The sequence below is a fragment of the Medicago sativa genome, chromosome 3, assembly GCF_051527215.1.
Source record: "Medicago sativa cultivar Bolivia chromosome 3, Bolivia_mono, whole genome shotgun sequence".
Lineage (NCBI taxonomy): Eukaryota > Viridiplantae > Streptophyta > Magnoliopsida > Fabales > Fabaceae > Medicago > Medicago sativa.
The window spans coordinates 29,409,024-29,418,094 of record NC_140751.1 but is presented as its reverse complement, the minus strand read 5'-3'; the positions used below and the strand labels follow the sequence as shown (position 1 = coordinate 29,418,094).

Genomic DNA, 9,071 nt, shown 5'->3' with positions numbered 1-9,071 from the left:
TGTTGGAACTTGTGTTGGGGGTCTGCTGCAATAACTTGACCAAGAAGATGATGAAGATGACTATGATGAAGTGTGCACATAAATTCCAAAGATTTGTTGTATATCTTGATTGTTGGGAAGATGCTGCTGTACTTGAAACCTGAAAAGATTAATGGTTATGCATGCAAACTCAAAGCGTATGGGGTTGCCATACTAACCTTTAGGTTCGATTCGCCCCCACCAATAACTGTATATTGGATGCAATAAGGAATGACCGGCGAATCCCCTTCAGGATACTATGAGTTCCTTGACGTGTATTGCACAACCACACCAAGCGTATCTCCTAACAGTATTTTACAGATTTATGGTTCCAGCAATTCACTCATGCATTAGAGAATTGATGGATGATTTACAGTAAGAGAATGATGGAGAATTATGTTGTTGTTCTTTTTTGTGTGTTTGTGTCCAACTAATGCCCAAATGTCAAGCATTTATAGTGCATTATATAACTCTTCACATGAGAGAAGACACCCCTTTGACTTGAATCAATGCTATGATTCATTAAGCACCCCTTTGCCAAAGGTTATGATCATATACACTTGAATCAATGCTATGGTTCATTAAGCACCCTTTTGCCAAATGTTACAACCATATACACTTGAATCAATGTCATGGTTCATTATCTATAATAAATAATAATGTTCCAATGTATATGAATGGTTCCTATGAAGAGTTACAACTTTTGGTTCTAAAGTGATTCCATTATTTTGGAAATCACCAACAATCCCCCACCATTTTCAAAATACTAAATCACATAAATCCGGAAATTCCATGCCTTCAGATAATGGTATCTCGCGATTTGAACCATTACTTAGTAAGTTAAGTTTTCGCTCATTCCCAAATAGTATGGTAGGCAAGCTTTGAACCAACTATTCATTAGAACAAGTGTGCATAACTTACACATAGAATCTCGGTACCATTGATAAAGAGACTTGTAAAATGACACATTAAGAAGGCCTTGTGTCATATATCCCTTTTCATGAGAATTTAAGAGTCAAACCCTTGAACTCCGTGAAGCGGCCAAACTTCATTCTCACATAGGTAGACTATATCGGAAATGCCCCATAAGTATGCATTCCAGCAAATATATGCTATATGTCCATTAAGAGGAAAACCTCATCCTACCCTTTTTCTTCTTATGGTCCAAGTACTTTTGCCCCTTGGGATGTTATCTATTGTCAAGTACTTCAATTACTCTAATAGTGTACTTTCACCATTGAACCCAAGACTTGATGCTACTCAAGTGTGGGTTGAGTTTCCACCATTGGTAATCAATTAGATTTGGGTTTGTACCACATCCCTAATAATGTCTTCGATGTATTCAACATCATTTCCAAAGACATCATTCCTTGTCAATCATTTCGTCAAATAATTGCAAGATTTTCTTTTAACTTTTATAAACTTTGAATATTCAATTCTTCACATAGATTTTGTATTCTCATAACTATGTCTATGGATCAACTTATATACTCTTGATAGTATTCACCAACTATCATCAAACCATGACACACTTTTGTCAATTGAGTATATTGTAATAATGCACAAACTTTTATGTCATTACACCTTTGCTATAACAATATTTAACATGCATTTCAATTTCAATTTCAACTTCAACTTTCTTTTATATCTAGCCAAGATATATCATACATTGAATGCATTAAACATACATAGCAAAATAAAACTTGATCATAAAAGAATGTCATAACCAAACTTCATAAGATGGGATTAAACATGCAAGTTATATACTCCACATAAAATTAAATATAACACAAACATTTTGATTTTAGTTATCATATAACTAATACATATATCATAAATTCATTGTGTTAAATTCAAGTTTATGTTTAAATATGTTCAATACTAAATTTCAATAAATAATGACATAGAAGAATAAACAATGAACCAAAATCATTAATATTTTCTATGACTTTCTTCCATGAACATATATCAACTTACAATAATTCAAAACATACCCAAATTATTTTAATATCATGATAAACAAATTAACCATTACTTTTCATATTATCATGTAAATATAATATCAGCACAATATTAATGATAATAAATTCTTACACAAAGTAAATAATATCATTAAATCAACCACTTGATATTTTGACAATTTATCTACACTACTTTCATAAATAAAATAGTGTTTAAACATTCTTAACATATTACTATACTCATCAAAATTCATATACTTGAACAATTTCTAAATCATGTATATATATGTCACCACATGTTAAATCTAACATATTCATATTTGCTTAGATATTATACACATGCATTTAGAACACCAAATATTTCATAATAGGTAATCACTTATATGCACATTATCTCATGTTCAAATTAACATCAAACAAATTTCAAACAATAAATTTCATACATATCAAAATTTATCATGCATATATTATCTACAATCACATGTAAATTTAACATAAACACATCACATATGAAATATTTATCCATAAATTTCCACAACATATATTCATAAATGGAATTTGTTTACCGTTCACCGTAGTCATGGATGAAAATGTAAGCTTTCATCTCTCCCAAAAATTGCAGCCATTAATCACAAGTAAATCATAAATCGAACCTAAAGATTGTTGGAACTTGTGTTGGGGGTCTGCTGCAATAACTTGACCAAGAAGATGATGAAGATGACTATGATGAAGTGTGCACATAAATTCCAAAGATTTGTTGTATATCTTGATTGTTGGGAAGATGCTGCTGTACTTGAAACCTGAAAAGATTAATGGTTATGCATGCAAACTCAAAGCGTATGGGGTTGCCATACTAACCTTTAGGTTCGATTCGCCCCCACCAATAACTGTATATTGGATGCAATAAGGAATGACCGGCGAATCCCCTTCAGGATACTATGAGTTCCTTGACGTGTATTGCACAACCACACCAAGCGTATCTCCTAACAGTATTTTACAGATTTATGGTTCCAGCAATTCACTCATGCATTAGAGAATTGATGGATGATTTACAGTAAGAGAATGATGGAGAATTATGTTGTTGTTCTTTTTTGTGTGTTTGTGTCCAACTAATGCCCAAATGTCAAGCATTTATAGTGCATTATATAACTCTTCACATGAGAGAAGACACCCCTTTGACTTGAATCAATGCTATGATTCATTAAGCACCCCTTTGCCAAAGGTTATGATCATATACACTTGAATCAATGCTATGGTTCATTAAGCACCCTTTTGCCAAATGTTACAACCATATACACTTGAATCAATGTCATGGTTCATTATCTATAATAAATAATAATGTTCCAATGTATATGAATGGTTCCTATGAAGAGTTACAACTTTTGGTTCTAAAGTGATTCCATTATTTTGGAAATCACCAACAGCCTACCCAATTATAAAGAGCATTCCAAATTTGTTGGAAAAAATCACAATGAAGAAAAAGGTGATCAACGTCCTCTGAAGTACCACACACTCTTATATGTTTTATGTTATAGATTGACCAAACTTACTGCCTAAGGGTCATTGTCCATTGTTGGTGTCATTTTAGCTACAATGTGTTGTTTGCTCTCTCTCTCTCTCTCTCTCTCTCTCTCTCTCTCTCTCTCTCTCTCTCTCTCTCTCTCTCTCTCTCTCTCCAACATGATCCTGCCGCTCTTCCTTCCCTCCCGCATATCCTACTTCTCCCTCTCCCCCATCGCAAACCTCCGCCCTTTCAACTTCTTTTGATCATGTTATCCTTGTTTTTTTGTTCCTGAATGATTCAAAAACATAGACTTTCATTTTTAAAATCAAGAGATATTGTGATTGTTGGTTTAATAATATAATTAATATCATTTTTGTTATTAAGTTCTTGAGTGAGATTTAATCTTATAATTGGAGAAGATAGATAATTAAGGAATTTGCAGCTCTTGGTTTACTAATCAACAATCTCTTCTATCGATAATCGTTAACAGGAAAAGGCAAAATAGATAGATAGGCGTCATTGTATCGTTAAATCATAGAGGCACAATATGTTGCTCATGATCTTTTCCCACAATCCAATTATTACATATATCTATCAAACTTGTCAAATTACATACAACCTTTTATGGAAACAGACTCCATGATGGAATTCAAAATAAAATATATTTGTTTCACATCTAAAGTGATTGATTGTACTCAAGTTTTACTTTTAAAATGAACATAATTGTAACTTCTAACAATTTTGAGTGTTTATCATGCACATCCAAATCATAAGAGAATAAATAAGATTATTATTTGCATTCTTCCAATAATTCATAAGATCACTTGAAATTAATATATGAAATCAAAATAAAAAAAGAATGAGAAAATGCAGGTTAAATCATGCATAGTTGGAAAATGTTCTTGAAAATAATGGTCACGTAAACAATGTATCAATCTAGCAAAACAATAACCAGTCTAATCAATTGATCACACCTTGAGTATTACAATGTTCTACGACAAATCTAAGCATAAAAGAAGAACTTAATTAGTACCAAAATAAAGGCATCTAATAAGAATAAAAATAAGGGGTGTCTAATAGGGACCAAAAAGTTTATCCTTGAACCGTTTTCTAAAAAGGATCATATTACATGCACCTAAAATGGTATAAAATAGTAAGTATCAACAAAGCAAAATAATTGCAGGATCAATTGTTAATAATATACATCAACCAATCACTATTATAAGTAAAAAGTTCTAATTTTGAAGGAAAAAAACCAAATTTTTTAACGTACAAAATTAAAAGAAGTTATTACCGCAATTAAAATTTTAGCAATCATTCACATGTTAAAATTATATATCAGCCAAAGAGAGAAAGTTTATTTTTGAAAGATAATTTTTGGTAAAATGTTTTTTTTTTGACAATTTTTTTGGTAAATGTTAAAATTTATTCACCTGCTCAAAAATAATATATTTTTCTTTTTGTTTTTTGGGTCAAGTTTTACCGTTCCAATATGAAAGGAACTTATAAATGCTAATCTTATCTTATTATTTACTAAAGCTTAACCCGTAAAGCTAACCCTAATTAAACCTAATTTTTTCCCCCCATTTTTTCATCCACTTTTCTAAACCATTGGATCTTGCGCATTTAGGCGCCATTCAATTTTAGCCATTGATCATATTATATTTATCTCTTCTATTTTCTGAAACAACTATTTCGTATTTATCTCTTCTATTTTCCGAAACAACTATTTCATATTTATCTCTAATTATAATTTTGGTCATATCCGAAATTTGTTATCAATTCACTTAAATCCGAAATTTGTTTTCCTATAGTTTTGGCCATCCGAATCCTTATTTATTAATTAACCTAACAAATTTCCCTTTCAAAAAAAAATAAAAATTAACCTAACAAATTTCATTCGTATCCTCCTTTTTTTTTTTTTGAAACAAATATTTTCTACACTTTTACGATTGCAATTTAACATAACAAATTCCATCTAAAAAAATGCATCGCACAAATTTTATTCTTATCCTCGCCTTTTTTTTTATGAAGGAAATATTTTGGTTATATATACGAAGCCCTAAACCTGTTTCTCTCGATAAAAATAAACCCTAAACCGTGGTAAATGCTTAATCCGTAAAGCTAACCCTAATCTTATTTACTAAAGCTTAACCCGTAAAGCTAACCCTAATTAAACCTAATTTTTTCCCCCCATTTTTTCATCCACTTTTCTAAACCATTGGATCTTGCGCATTTAGGCGCCATTCAATTTTACCCATTGATCATATTATATTTATCTCTTCTATTTTCCGAAACAACTATTTCGTATTTATCTCTTCTATTTTCCGAAACAACTATTTCATATTTATCTCTAATTATAATTTTGGTCATATCCGAAATTTGTTATCAATTCACTTAAATCCGAAATTTGTTTTCCTATAGTTTTGGCCATCCGAATCCTTATTTATTAATTAACCTAACAAATTTCCCTTTCAAAAAAAAAAAATTAACCTAACAAATTTAATTCGTATCCTCCTTTTTTTTTTTTTTGAAACAAATATTTTCTACACTTTTACGATTGCAATTTAACATAACAAATTCCATCTAAAAAAATGCATCGCACAAATTTTATTCTTATCCTCGCCTTTTTTTTTATGAAGCAAATATTTTGGTTATATATACGAAGCCCTAAACCTGTTTCTCTCGATAAAAATAAACCCTAAACCGTGGTAAATGCTTAATCCGTAAAGCTAACCCTAAACCTAATTTTTTCCCCCCATTTTTTCATCCACTTTTCTAAGCCATTGGATCTTGCGCATTTAGGCGCCATTCAATTTTAGCCATTGATCATATTATATTTATCTCTTCTATTTTTCAAAACAACTATTTCGTATTTATCTCTTCTATTTTCCGAAACAACTATTTCATATTTATCTCTAATTATAATTTTGGTCATATTCGAAATTTGTTATCAATTCACTTAAATCCGAAATTTGTTTTCCTATAGTTTTGGCCATCCGAATCCTTATTTATTAATTAACCTAACAAATTTCCCTTTCAAAAAAAAAAAAATTAACCTAACAAATTTCATTCGTATCCTCCTTTTTTTTTTGAAACAAATATTTTCTACACTTTTACGATTGCAATTTAACATAACAGATTCCATCTAAAAAAATGCATCGCACAAATTTTATTCTTATCCTCGCCTTTTTTTTATGAAGCAAATATTTTGGTTATATATACGAAGCCCTAAACCTGTTTCTCTCGATAAAAATAAACCCTAAACCGTGGTAAATGCTTAATCCGTAAAGCTAACCCTAAACCTAATTTTTTCCCCCCATTTTTTCATCCACTTTACTAAGAACACAAAGGTGTTGTTTGTTACTTCTTTCTTTCATACGGTATAACTATAAATACCCATGACCATGGCTGTGAATGTCACCTTCATCCTTGAATTTTCTTATCCATGAAAAAGAAGAAGAAATGGTAGGTGAGAAAGCATGAGTGTGGCCTGATAAATTCTTTCTAAAGAGGACCATAGTTTTTTTTTTCTTTTGATAATAAGTGGTTTGCTGTTGTTCATGTTGTAAGATGTTGAACTGCTGACATCGTTGTTTGTGTTTTAGATGAAGATTGTCACGTGCGCCCCTTCCCATTACCTTTTTCTTTTTTGTTTCTTTAATTATAATATACACATGTGGCTTTTTCTTTTAAATTTAATTGAAAAATAATGCATGTGGCGTCCAACTCACTTAAGTGATGAGCCACGTGGGCGTTGATAGAGTCAAGATTAAGGGGACCTTAAAGTTGAAAAAAAAGGGTAAACTTAGGGGGTTAAAAAGTGGTTTTTTTAATAGGGGACCAAAATTGCAACTATGATAAAGTTAGGGGCCAAAAGTGCGTTTAATTCTTTTAAATAAGATTTGGGTAGAAGAAAATCCAAAAGAAATTTGGGATCCATTTCCAATTAATATAATCCTTCTTTTATTTTTCAAAAAAAAATATATAAAATCAATTCAATCAAACTCAATTTTGGTCACCGCATAATCAAACACATGCATAGTAGCTTCTAAAATTGTTTAGTTTAAGTCGATTCTCCAACATGGGTATAATCCGTTGTCGCCCTTTATCATATTTATATTCATGATTTCATATTACTATGATATTTAACTATTGTTATTGTCACACTAAATATCGTATAAGAATTTTTCCCTTTTCTTGACCATTAATTAAAATAATATTTGAACGAATTTAAAAAACACGGTAATAAAATATAGTATATATAGACATAATTATATTTTTAATTTTTAATTTATTTACATACTTTATATTTAACTTATTACAATTTATAGTTTCTTTATCTATATCTAATGAAATTTTATGTTTATAAATAAATATGTTTAGTTCCTATAAAATCACGACATTTTTAAGTTTACTCTGAAATTTTAAACGGTTGCGTGACTATTCATTTGTTTGCTAACAAATCTGTGTGCTGGTATTCTCCTAATATAATTTTTGGTATACTTTTTTAATTTTATAATTGAAACTATGGTTCCCTTACTAAATTAGTTACTAATCAATCAATGTATGGTAACTGATCTGTTCGGTGAGGAATCGATGGAGGCAACAGTGGTGAAAAGTGTTCTGATACAGTGGCGATGAGTCTTTACGGTGGAATGGAAGGTGCATGCAGGCACGTTAGCTCTACGAGACTAAAGTCAGTAGAGAAACAAATACAATTAATAACTCCGACGATGGATCTGTTGTTGAGCTTAGTGTGGATTGTGCTGCGCCAAACAATTCAAATGTTCAGATGGTAATTATTACATTAATCTTTCATGAGTCCGTAAAGGTTTAATCCGTAACACAATTGATCAAATTGTTTGCCGCCAATGTCTGCAGGATGTACCAGAGGCTGAGGACTCATGCAGCAATACATGTGTGATTGACACACCAACCACCAAAACAGGTGCTAAGAGGTCCTCTAATAGCATTGACTATGTGGCTGTTGATGATGATGAAGCTGGCCAGACGTCGGCCACAAAACCTACCAGAGTTGTTCGTGTCAAAATTGAGCACAAGGACGACAAAGATGTTTAGCTTGCTCGAATGCTAGAGCCGTTTGCTTTGTTATCGAATTCCTTCAATCTGCATAAATCAGACATTAAATAATCTGTGTTTTTTCCTTTTGTTTTTTACAGTTTGGTTTTTAATTTTCTTCAAGTTGCTGTGTCGGCTATATTTACTTAGCTAAGGAAACTTTTTCCAGTCCACCTAAATAAATTTATTCATTGCCATAAGTATTAATTCAACAATTTATTATCATTGTCTTTTATTAGCGCTTCGACCTCTAAATGTACGAAATTTATTTTTAGATTTACCTCCGGAAGGTGTTAATATTTTTCTGAATGTTAGATAGTCATTCACCAAGTTGGTATGCTTGATGAAGAAAACCCAATACTGATTTGGCTTGAGTAACTAGATCCCACGCATTCACATGTTAAATTAAAAGTACAGATTGATAAAACCAAGTTAGTATGCTTGCCTTTGCTTAGTATGTGTTTAAGCGAAGGAACATTTTATAATGTTTTAAACAAGTATGTAAC

The 9,071-nt window shown here is 31.1% G+C and overlaps 1 long non-coding RNA gene across 1 annotated transcript; it reads left to right on the top strand.

Annotated features, from left to right (window-relative positions):
• Positions 1–7,724: 7,724 nt before the first annotated feature.
• On the top strand, positions 7,725–8,765 carry LOC146936988 (uncharacterized). The gene is made up of 2 exons (XR_015030811.1): positions 7,725–8,281; positions 8,368–8,765. It is a non-coding gene; the product is annotated as an uncharacterized LOC146936988 (long non-coding RNA).
• The last annotated feature ends 306 nt before the right edge of the window (positions 8,766–9,071 follow it).